Source organism: Papaver somniferum, chromosome 1, assembly GCF_003573695.1.
Source record: "Papaver somniferum cultivar HN1 chromosome 1, ASM357369v1, whole genome shotgun sequence".
NCBI lineage: Eukaryota > Viridiplantae > Streptophyta > Magnoliopsida > Ranunculales > Papaveraceae > Papaver > Papaver somniferum.
Window position 1 is genome coordinate 90,954,424 of NC_039358.1, and position 12,211 is coordinate 90,966,634.

At 39.9% G+C, this 12,211-nt stretch overlaps 1 long non-coding RNA gene across 1 annotated transcript; it reads right to left on the reverse strand.

Moving 5' to 3' along the window:
* Positions 1–1,367: 1,367 nt before the first annotated feature.
* On the reverse strand, positions 1,368–3,336 carry LOC113294329. Its single transcript, XR_003332655.1, has 5 exons — positions 3,185–3,336; positions 2,875–2,933; positions 2,602–2,704; positions 2,323–2,497; positions 1,368–1,732 (listed from the first exon to the last, which is right to left on the reverse strand). It is a non-coding gene; the product is annotated as an uncharacterized LOC113294329 (long non-coding RNA).
* Positions 3,337–12,211: the final 8,875 nt, after the last annotated feature.

A 12,211-nucleotide genomic window follows, 5' to 3' on the forward strand; every position in this document is an offset into this window, starting at 1 on the left:
TTGTTACTGCCGAAATTACAGGGGTGTATTGGATTAGGATTTGCATGGATATTTAACAATCCTAAAAATTCCTAGGTATTCAATTAGGATATGTAAGGAATCATTAAATATTCATGGTATTCAATTATGATTGTTATAGATATCACAAATATCCTAGGTATTCAATTTATTTAAGATTTCTTAGGATAGTTAAGGGGCAAGACATATATGGATTCTTATGGATATTTGTAGACAAAATATGAATGTTATTATCTCATATCAATCTTAACCCAACCCACAAGAGTTTTATGGATTCTTATGGACAATTCTTTTTTTATCAAGACATGCTATGTCTTTCCACCACCACCACCACCACACACCACAAACCAACATCAACACAACTACCACCATCGACCACGACCTCCATCACCAACCATTACTTCCACCACCATCACCGCCACACACCAACCACCACCGCCCATGCCCACCATCACCGCCACCACCACACCACACACACCAACCACCACCGCCCACCTCCACTTTTGGTGTTTTTTTTTAAATAAGGAATCATGATAACCTTGGTTATTTCAAATATATTATTAATTGGTAATATACTTCAATTTTTAAAAAGCAAACTGCTTCTAAGAAAATCCATTATAATCCAGTATCATATATCTATAAGAATCTTAAAGATTCTTTAAGAAACATTATAAATCCACTAGATTCGGGTAAAACTAATATCTAATTTATCTAGATAAATCCTGATCCAATACACCCCTGTTAGGTTCGTCAGATTTGAGCAAACACTAGGACAACCTAACTTAGCATTGTTTTTCATAAAGTGAAGTTCAGATAACATTTTTGTGATTAATTACCATCCGAACAGTTCATCTTCACCTTCAGAATAAAGAACAATGAGAAGTTTGGCTCATACTTTGATTCAACTGTCAGCCGAACTTCACTATGTAGCCGTCGAACAATCCCGATTTTTTCGATTTAATCATAATCTATCAATCAAATACAAAAAAGTAAGACTTAGATTTGTGGGAAATACTTTTTACTATACAATATTTCGAGAAGATAAAAGAATAGAAAAAAAAATTAAAAAAAAGGTAAATATTTAAATAAGAAAATTCATTAAGTATGTAACACCGACGCACAATTTTATAAGCATTTAACTTGAAAACTAGGTGCTGCGCCCGTGCGTTGCACGGGTTGAAATTCATCGTTCCAAATAACAGGATAATTGCACTGAGAAGCACGATCTAACTCACCTAATGAAAGTGTGCTTTTAAAAATTTAAGTCAAAATGTAACATTTGCTATTACCATTCATAATAATAATAACACTTAAGTGAACACTAAAAAAGGGCAAGATGCAAAACTATGTGAGAAAAGAGAAAATCCATCAAGTTCAATAACATACTACAGAAGCTATGAAATACAAATCAAAAAGAAAGAACCCATACACTGACACTTGTATCCACATTCTCCAAATCAGTAAGGTGCTCGGGCTCTATTTTTTCCTATTTCTTCTACCTAATTTTACCGTAGTATTCCAAATTTCCCCTTGACTGTAGCCGAGGACATCATACGGGAACTTTTTGTTTGCGATTTATCGGGATTCTTATGGGTGTTATCAGTCAAGGCTTCTGCAAGCCACATTTATTGGAACTTTCATTCGTCTTCTTGGATCCAGGCAGTGAGTTAAAATCTACGGGAGCCCCATGCAATCATCCTATGATGCCAAGACACTGAAAAAAAATTGAAATCAAAATGACAATTAACATCAACAAAAAGAAAGATACATAGTTAATATAAGAATGAATCTTATTATTTAAGTTACAAACTTGACCTCATAGTATACTCTATTACTATGATTGATATTGAAGTTACAGATTCCCGCTTTCCTACTTTCTCTATTAGGTGTTCCTAGTGCCCGCATTAGATATAAAGAAAAGTTTTAGACTACCAATTGTGGATTGAAGATTTCAAGATGTTGTGCAAATATATTGTGACTGAAGTCCCTAAACCCCAAGCATTCAAAATTCTTTACATAAGACAGGTAATTTCTTCTTGACAATCTTAACACTATAATTCCATGATTTAAGTACCACTTCCTAATTGATCCCTAGAAATCCCATCCTCAAAGCCACTATAACGTACCTAGTGATAACTGTATTGAATCAATTGTCTTGTTATGTTGCTTCATCTATATTTAACGTTAAAATAACAACATTCTAAACATATGCCTTCTTCCACCGTTAAACTCTAAGGTTCTTACTGCTTAAAATATGAATAGAAAATTTTTAAAGACGAAAAACATATGTAAAACTATAATTACCTGCAAGTCCATTAATAGTATCATTACTGCTGCACTCCTGTAATGGATATGTGTCTCTCCAACGGTTTGTCAATTTTTTTTTTAATATAGAGTTGCATCAGAGAAACATTAGGTGCAGTCCCCATGCATCTCAAAGTGCACCGAATATTCAGAAATAACTGTGTAAGACCATACCCTGATCGAATCAATTATTCACAAAGAATAAGCTTAGGGTTTACCGAAACTTAATGGGATTTTATTGTTTGCCAGGAGCCATGATTATTGTTGTATCTAACTTACCACCTTTCATTCCAGAAAATTACTATGTTGCCTGCTACATTCCATAACCACTTTGAAACTTATTCAAAGATCTACCTTTTTTTTTAACCATCTTTATTGACATCTAAAAAACAAAAACATTCAGTATTCAAAAATCATTCCAAGAGCTAAAAACCCCATAAAATATAAAACCCTAATGACTTCTCCTTGGTGCAATAAGAGAATATATGACCATCACATGCAAAATCAAAAACAATGAAAAAAATTGAAAAAAAAAGAAAGAATAGTAAATACCAATCCAACATAGAACAGGTGATTCTCCCTCGCATATTTGCACATCCATGTATTATCACCTGCAATATCGACAACAAAGAGAGAAAGAAATCAATGACCCTCACCACAGAATCAATAGGAATCAGAAACATGAGAATTAGGGCTTAACACTATTCAACAATAATGGTGTAAAACCACACCCCAAATTTGATTTAGGATTAAGATTTACAGAGATTCACGAAGAATAATCTTACGGTTAACCCTAATTTCTGAAAACCAAATAAAACAAAAAATTCATGAAAGTATGATAGGTATACTGATTTTACTTTACCTGGTCTATTCTCCACCAGAGACGATGGTTCAACACTCACCTGAAAAAGCAAATAGAAACCGCATATAAGAACATAGAGAAAGAATAAAGAAGAAACGGCGAGTAAAAAAAAAAAGTAAAAATCGGAGAGAATAGAGACAGTAAAGGGAAAATCCATAAGCCATACAAATTAGGGTTTAAAAATAAGTTTTTATCGTGGTGTTGGAAATTCTGCGAAAAGATAGAGAACCGGTGGCAAAAATACAAAAAGGTCTTCCCGTAAGAAATAAAAGTGGTGTGAAAAATCGGAGGTTTCTATTGGTCAATATTTTTTTGGTGGGGTCAGAAACTCTAAGATCGGAGCTTTATTCAGCTTTTAACTACAACAAAGGAAATTCACCTTATTATTAATGGAAATCCAACCTCAGTTAAGCTTCATGGCCCACTAAGATTAATTATTGGGGGTTACACATGACTCATCAGACTTATAAGAGATTGTGTCGGGCCCAACGGACAACGTTTCACTCATTTATTAAAAACTATTTCTTTACCACTCATTTTTATGGAGACCAGGAAGTGCTTAGACCATCTTCCATACATTTATAAGGGTGTCCTAAAGTGTGGAAATGACTAACTTATCCTTTACTAAATTTTATGTATAACTGACCTAATAACCATTTAAACCTAAAATCTTATAAAAATCTAATCTAATCAAGATTTTTATAAAATCTAATCTAATCTTATAAAAATTTACTGGTGATACTCTTATGGTCTCCAGGGCTTTTAACATCATTCGTACGGAGGGGAGTAAGCTTTGTCTTCATCTCAATATCTCAAAGACCGAGATTTTTTTGCCCTCTGCAAATTCTCGGTGCAATGACGCTTTTCCTCCTCAGGTTAGTAGACCTTGCAAAGGTGTTAAATTGTTGGATGGTCTTGTGACTATAGATCATGAGTTCTGTAGCAATCTAATTCAGTCAAGAGTGTGTAAGACTAATGTTCTCATGGATGCGGTGAAAAAACTTGAAGACCCTCAATGTGAGCTTCACTTGTTGAGAAGTTTTGCGGGGGTTTCTAAGATTTATTTTTCTGTGAGAACTACTTCACCTGAGTATCTGAAGGAGGCGCAAGATGTTGTTGACTCCCATCTAGCTCTGCATGTGCGTCACATTGTGGCAAATGATGGGCCTGATATGAGACCATTGCAGCTTCGTTTAGCTTCGCTTCCTCTCAGATGTGGTGGGTTGGGCCTGTATTTATGGATGATGCTATGTATTACTGTTATCTAGCGTCTATTATTCAAACTCATCTGTTACAGTCCATTATCTTGCGTAACTCTTGTCTGCAAGGCCCTGACCTCGGTTTGTAACGAGCCGTTGCTTTGTTTTCCAATGTATGTCCTAATACCAGCATCGATTTTACTACCCCCATCCCATGAAGTTACTGGCGGTTAAATATTTTGAGGTTGTTATTAAGGACATGCCTTTGAAATTTTCAATGTTTCAACGTGATTGTTCTCTTTGGTAATGCAATAAGCCTAGGCATGCTCAAGACTTTCTTAAAGCTCTTCCTATTGCGGGCCTCAATCAGAGAGTGGGTGCACAACAAATTAGTGATGTCCTCTGCTATCGTTTGGGTATCCCACTTTTTTCTGAAGGAAGTCTGTGTGCATTCTGCAACCGTAACATGGATTGTTTTGGAGACCATGTCCTGCACTGTGCCCATGAGGTGGGACTAAAATTTCGGCATGACCTTGTTCGATACCATTGCTGACATGTGTTTTCGTGCTGGGGTTACTGCCAGGAAAGAAGTTTCCTTGGGTCTCATGTCTAACGAGGGTACTGCTTTGCGGCTTGCTAATATTTTTGTTTATAATTGGGAAAATGGTTGTGACATGTGTTTTAATGTAACTAGGGTCTCCCCTTTTACCCATGGTGGAGTTCGTGCGTTCCAACCTGGTCTTGCCTTAAGTAATGCCATTATGCGTAAAAATAAGAAATATCTTGACAAGTGTGTTGCTCAGGGTTATGGGTTTGGTGCTTTGGCCTTTTCCACGTTTGGTGAACTTGGGGAGGACACAGTTGTATTTTTGAAGAGACTACATAATCACTTGTCTAGATTTGATTTTAATGCAAAGAAATGTAATTTCTTTTTTCATAGACTAGGGATTGTGATTCAGAAAGGGGTTGGAGCCCAGCTTGTTGCTAGGATTCCAACTAGTTTCATTCAGTCGTCTCTTGTTGTCGATGATTTTGAGTTAGATTTAATAACCATTCATATATTAACTGAATAAAAAAATACGTAATATATTCATTATTTACAGGAAAAAAAATTTGTGTGATAAATTGAGTAGTAATCATAAAAATTGAAGTTGGAGAAAAAAGTTCGGCTAAAAATTTTGTGAACAACCTTAGTCTAACTAGCTGAACCTGATGGAAATGAAGAACAGTTCGACTATTTTAGAAAATAATAATTCCTAGCCGAACATTCTGTAAATGTATGTTCGGCTAATGCGAACAAAAATTCCTAATCGAACTTTCTATAAATGTATATTTATTTATTTTTGAAGGTTTGGATAGGAACATGATGGCCTGGATATTGCTGAACATAACTCTGTAAAACACAAAATAGAAATTTGGCTAGATGTTTTTGAGTTTTCTAAGTCGAACCTAGTCCACGCACCAATAAAGAGATGCTCTGATGCCTATACTTTTGTCTTTCTAGGCGAACCTATTCTTAACTCCATTAGAGAAGATGTTCGGCTACCAATACTTCAATTTTCCTAGCCGAACCTATAACTACTTTGCACATCTACCCTTTAAAGTTTTTGTTTTTATAATTCACTCATTCCTCAAAATTTCTTTCAAATCACTCATTTTGAATGCAAGAATCTCAAAACCTAGTTTTTGAAAAAGTTTTTCCAAAAGCTCTTCTTCTCCTTCTCCTTCTCCTGCTCTCTCAGTAATTCTACTTTCAAAAAAAGAAAACATTAGTTGATCCACTAATCTAATTTGAAACAAAAATACTTAACCATTAGCTTTAAAATACATAGATAAAGGGTGTTGCAAATTACTTTAAAATGACGTAGTCATATTTTGAGAAGAGTCCCCCTCAAAATGGAACGATGCTCAATTAATCGTTCTTTATTAATGTCTAGTGGCCATACTATACCAACTATTTTTGTGAGGCGGACTTAAAAATACGAATGCTGCAAGACATTGGAAAAGAGTAGACCGGTGTTATACACAGATGAATTTTTGATGTGGGTGTTTTTTTATGGGGGCATGGCTGAAAAATCAGATGTTGACATGTATTTTTTCTATTAATTGATTCCAATAAATTTTATTTCCAAAATATCAAATATAACTATTTAAGATAACCAAATTTTTATCCGTTATAAACCTTCCGTCCGGAAAGATTGTCTGCACAGTTCTTAACAGAGGGTACACGGGATTTTGGGCACAGAGGATCTGAACCTGTTAGAGCATTGATCGGTCAAACTCGCATGCGTTTCTATCTCAAGCATGTTTTTCAATATTAGTGATCAAAACTATAAGTCTTGATTTCTAGTCTACTATAACTAAGGTCTCGGACTAGGATAGTGTTTATGGGTGAAAACTGTTTCTGCTGGTTTTGGTAAATTTGGGTGTGTATGGATGAGAAACGAATCTAAACCCTAAACAAATGCACTGTACGGGAGTGCTTTTGATTCGAGAGATCAATCTATATAATTCTGTCCTAAACCAAGAAATGGTCGTTCCAGACTTGCTTCGGTCACAAAATGAAGGAGATGGGGCTGATCTTAGGGAGGGAAGCGAAGAAGGTGTTGAGATTGTGATGGTGTTGGTTGTTTATGACTTGTATCATAATGTTGAACTGGCTTGCACAATGGAAGCTATCAGTTCTGGGTGTTTTCTGGATACTGTGACAACACTTGGTTTTCTCTGTGTCTTTTTCGTGTTGTTTGGAAATAGGCAAAGGACCTATTTATACAAGTCATTGAGCGCAAACCCTCATCTCGTAGGAAGTGGAGGAAGTTGAGTGGTGGAGTAGTGGGGTCGTGTAGGTGATTGCACGATCACGTCTTAGCCCACTTCTTCCATCACCGCTAACCGTCCATGCCTCCTGACACGTTCTTGTAATGGCGCGTTGCACGCTGTAAACCGCCAGACCAATACCCCAGTAAGTATCCCTCAGTTTGTGACATGCTTGATGTCTCGAATGAGTGGATCATGGGACCCACAAGAAGTATCATACGGTGCAAGGTTAAATAACTGAGTTATTTAGAAATCGATATTTATGAAATATCGTGTATACTCTATGCATGTAATGCATCGAATGCAATCAATATGTATGAAGCATCGATGTTCTAAAGCTTGACCGAATAAGTCGCGGATCAAGCGTCTTAAAATAGCATCACGTCCAACCATCTTCGAGTGATTGTTTGGAGGCTGTATAGGCAAGCCTTGCTTCGGCCGATCACTCCTTATGGTAGAGTGACGGACGGTGATCACCAAGATGCCTCATTTGTCGTTTAACCTTTAATCTAGGTTGTCCGACCAAGCTGGCAAATTTGGACGGACGAGATGATCTGCGACACGCGTTTGCGACCGTTGATGGATTTTAGGGTTTTAAAGAGGTGCGCAAGCATCACTTTTTGGCTTGACCGAAATCAAGTATGGACACCTATTTTGGTGGGACCGACCGGGTATGCGTGTAGACGGCTTGCCGGTGTACAAGTCCATGCCACTTCGTCTTGTGGAGGTGCGATCTAGGCCACTCAATTTTTCTGGCAAAGATGAGTGGTCGTGATCAATTTGCGACATAAATCCATTGTCGTGAAGGATTTGTAAGTCGTGTCAACATGGCTCCTATGGGAACGCTTTTTGAGGCGTTCAGGCATGGTTGGCCAAGGTCGACCTTGCATGCGCATAGGTGGGTCCACGGTGATCTCGTTGATACTCTCAGGACCTCTTAAGTTTATATCTAGATCCTCCATCCAGGCTTGTGAAGATGGATGGTCGTGATCAAACTACGGCAGTTATGCAATGTCGCAAACCCTAATTAGGGTTTTGAAACAGTCACGCGTGCGTAACTTTGGCCACACGGTTTGGCAGGCCATGCTCCTCCTTTGGGGAGACCGACCATGTGGGGCCCACGTTGGGCTGGCGGTGAACATATGTGCACCTTCCTGACGGTCTTAGGCGTGATCTAAGCCATCCAAGTATGCTTGTGAAGTTGGATGGTTGTGATCGATTTAAAACGCTAGTGGAATTTCCGCGACCCTTTTAAGCATCACGCCAGCCTCTCTTAGAGAAAACGTTTCTTGCTCTATGGCTAGGCTGTGAGAGAGTCGGTCAGGTAGGTAAGAAGTGGGCCCGCCAATTTGCATGCCAGCACTTCACCGATCGATCGTGGGACGATCCAAGCCGTCCAACTAGGCCGACGAAGTTGGACGGTCCTGACCTCTTTTAAGACCGTCTTTGACAACCTAGCTCGTATGAGCTCTTCCGAGCCTCTCCATACCAGCTCAACTATCCTATTTCAGGCTGGCGTTCGGTGGTTGTTTTGGGGCATAGCATGTGTTCGACCGGCCAGGGTATAAACAGGCCCGCTGGTGGTTATTGCGGTGATCGCCTGCTCCTGCTAGGGTTCGTCTAGGCTAGTTAAATTATGTGGCCAACTTGCGTGTCCGTGATCGTTTCTGAGACTGACACAGACAGTCCAGATTTCCTTTAAGGGATTAAACTTGCTCGATCAGGCTAATATAAGCATGCTGATACGAGATTCTCTTTGTCACAAAATGGTATGGCATGTATGGGTATTTCGTGCATGCCTCATTATTGAAACTTGGAGATTCGTGTTACTCTGCTGAGAGTAAACACTCAGTCGTCATGTCGCGCCAATAGTGAGAGTTCTGCTGAGAACAACACAGGAAATACAAGGAAACTCATGCATTAATTGATAATGCTATAAATTCACAAAATATTTGGGATGGTTGTTACATGCACCATTCTGGGTGAATTTTGTATATTTATTGTGTTGCTTCGAATAAAGCGAAGAGGTACTCATCACTTATCAAACGGCTTTACCCTTTGCAGGGTGTCAGCGCATTAGATTTGGTTTTACAATTTTAGCCCTGAACTAAAATCCACCATCAACATTAAGTCTCCTGCCTAGCACGTAATAGTTGCACTATTGCGGGGTAGGAATTAGATGGTGACAAAAGAAGATAAAACTTATGAGACAAAGTTAGATGTTACCAGGAGAGACGGGTCGTCCCGTCCTTGGAGCATGTCACGTTCAAGAGGCGTCCAGGCGAACGTTCCCCTAGCATGATGACGGTTGGCCCCAGGTAGATTAGGCATATGGTTGGTTGGATTCTCAAACTATTCATGAAAATGTCGTAATCCTCGACTCTGATGAGGACGATCCCTATCATGAGTAATATCCTTAAAAGGTTGCTGAAGAAATTTCTGAAAAAGATGTTGAAGCAGCTCCCAAAGAGAACGTTGAAGTAGCTTCCGGAAAGCGTGTTGAAGCAGCTTCTGAAGCGAACGTCGAGGCGGTTCCTGAAGAGAGCGTTGGAGCAAGCGATCGTCGAGGCGACTCCTGGAGAGAGCGTTTGAAGCATCTTCTGAAGCGAACATCGAGGCGACTCCTGGAGAGAGCGTTTGAAGTAGCTGCTGAAGAGAACATCGAGGCGGCTCCTGGAGAGAGCGTTTGAAGCAGCTACTGAAGCGAACATCGAGGAGGCTCCTGTAGAGTGTTGAAGCAAGCCTCTTCAGGAGAGAGCGTTGAAGCGGATTCTCCTATAGCAAGTGTTGAAGAGGCTTGTTCAGGAGAGAGCGTTGAACCAAGCTTCTTCAGGAGAGAGCGTTGAAGCGGCTTCTCCTAGAGCGAGTGTTGAAGAGGCTTATTCTGGAGCGTTGAAGCAAGCTTCTTCAGGAGAGAGCGTTGAAGCAAGCTTCTTCAGGAGAGAGTGTTGAAGCGGCTTCTCCTGGAGCGAGTGTTGAAGAGGCTTCTTCTGGAGCGTTGAAGCAGCTTCTGCTGGAGAGAGCGTTGAAGTGGCTTCTGCTTCAGTTTGACCTCCCCTTGCGAATTACATGCTTCTTGATTGACCACCTCTCTTTTGTTGAAGAAGTCCTTGACTCTGTCCGTAGTTGTTATGGTGAAGCTCGGGATTGGCAGTCTTCATATAGTGGTAGAGCTTGTCTCGTCATTAGAGGGAGAAGCTAATGATGGAACCGATAGCTTCCTCGATGCTGCCTCATGGAATGGAAAATAGGGACACAGTCCCCTGCCCACGAGTATCCACTGATCCTTCGACTTATAGATGTTGTCACACTAGGTTCATGAAGCCGTCTTTACGTCTGCGTTGCGTTTCATAGACGTCCAGGAATATCACTGGCCTTTGACAATACGTCTGCTCTCTTGAGTATATCCTCGTCTTTGGACATCTTGGAATGATAGCATGCTTGCGTCTTTATAAATTCACCATCTTTGAGATGGGAAGTGTTAAGTAGTCCCCAGTCATACTCCTTTGCCATTATCATATTTGGATCGTGTCTTTGAGGAGTAGGGAATTTCTTTCATGCGAATGACTTAACTAATAGGTTCTGCAAATATGATGAAGCTCTTTTCATAGAGAATCTGTATGTACCTTTTAAGTCCCAGGTGCAATCTCTTTTGGTAATGCAACTACTTCTTCTACGGGAGACGAAATTATAAAAGCATCTCTCATTGATGTAGTTATCGTCGATCCAGATATGGAATATCTTGGACGTTGTTTCATCATTGTAGCAGTCGTGCATATGGTACTGGAGTTGAAGTTGGAGTTGGCGATTTTGGACGCGCAGGATGTTGTATCTCTGTGGTTTTCCTCTTGCCGCTTTAGCGAAACTGCTTACAGGAGGTTGAAGCTTTCATTTCCTGTTGGTGAGATGTATGCATCCACGAACATCATGAGGATCTTCATTACAGGCAGGCTTGTTCTTTCTAGCAGGGCAGATGATATCGCAACTTGAGTGTTTAGCAGCTTCACGGAGTTCAGAGGATGTCTGAAAGCGCAGGTTGTTCAATAAAGCACGATTGACAGGTACCATCCTATTGATGCACAATTACACCACTTGTTGTTCAGTCATATTTGGATCATGACCCTTCAGTGCCTGAATTCGGGACCTCTTGACATAATCATTTGGATGTTCGTCGTTTCGTTGAAGCATTCCTCTTAAGTCTGACAATGTGATTCACCCAAGCTGCGGGTTCTTTCTCGACATGATGATGCGGACATCGCTATCTTCTTGAGGCTGCTCCCTTTAGGTGTCGGCTCCAGTAGATCTGAAAATGTCTCGGGCTCGTTCTCTTCCGGGCTGACATAATAGGCGAATTCTTTATGATGATTTGGAGATGAAAATATTCGTTGAATCTTCTGAAACGCTTCCTGTTGTAGTGTGGTCCATACGAAGCTTGCTCCTTTATTCAGCAACGGGGTGAATGAAGCAACGAGATGGCCTAAACCAGGTATAAAACGTCGAATGTAGTTCACCTTGCCCATGAAGCTTTGTATATCCTCCACCGTTGGTGAAGGCGGCATCGTGAGGATATCTTGTGTCTTGGATGGGTCCACCTTGATCCCCTCAGCAACTTGCTTATGCATCATGTCGTGGAAGATTGTCGTCATAGCACGTTGATACGTTGCACCGGAATTCTTCAAACCAAATGGTATTATAGTATAATAAAAATTTCCAAGAGGAGTTCGAAAAGCTATCTTACTTGCGTCATGCTCATACATCCCTATCTGATTGTAGCCACTATATTCATCCATAAAGGAGAACATGCCGTGTCCGCTGGTAGCATCTACTAACATGTCGATGTTAGGTAGAGGAAAATCGTCTTTGGGGAAGCATCTGTTCAAGTCTCTGAAATTCACACAGCACCTGATCTGTCCGTTTTTCTTTTTCACCGGAACCACATTAGCCAACAGGTCGGATGATGAATGGTTTTAATGAAGCCAGCAACTAGCAACTTCTGAATCTCAGTCTTGAT